This window comes from Eptatretus burgeri, chromosome 10 (assembly GCF_056783735.1).
Source record: "Eptatretus burgeri isolate ZD-2024b chromosome 10, Ebu_testis_v1, whole genome shotgun sequence".
NCBI lineage: Eukaryota > Metazoa > Chordata > Myxini > Myxiniformes > Myxinidae > Eptatretus > Eptatretus burgeri.
This window is the reverse complement of record NC_140970.1, coordinates 80,167,384-80,167,701: the sequence shown is the minus strand read 5'-3', so window position 1 is coordinate 80,167,701 and position 318 is coordinate 80,167,384.

Genomic DNA, 318 nt, shown 5'->3' with positions numbered 1-318 from the left:
TCAATTATACCCAAAAACTGTCAGATTGGTGCTTCGCAGGTGAGGTGTTCCATCCCAAAGTACTGCTTCCCTTGAATGGATGTTAAACTGTGTGTCGGTATACTAGCATTACTTGATGGAGGACAAAGTTCCTATCGTGTCATTAGTGAAGAGAACGCAAGCTATCGCTGGCATCTTGGATTCTAACTTACAAATTCCTGTCCTGATGATCTCTGGGAAGGTAATGGCAAACCATACAATGTAATCCTTTCTGTGGTTCTGGAGCAACGCACAACCTGCCTTCGACCAGAGACCATAGGCATGGTCTCGACTCTGGTC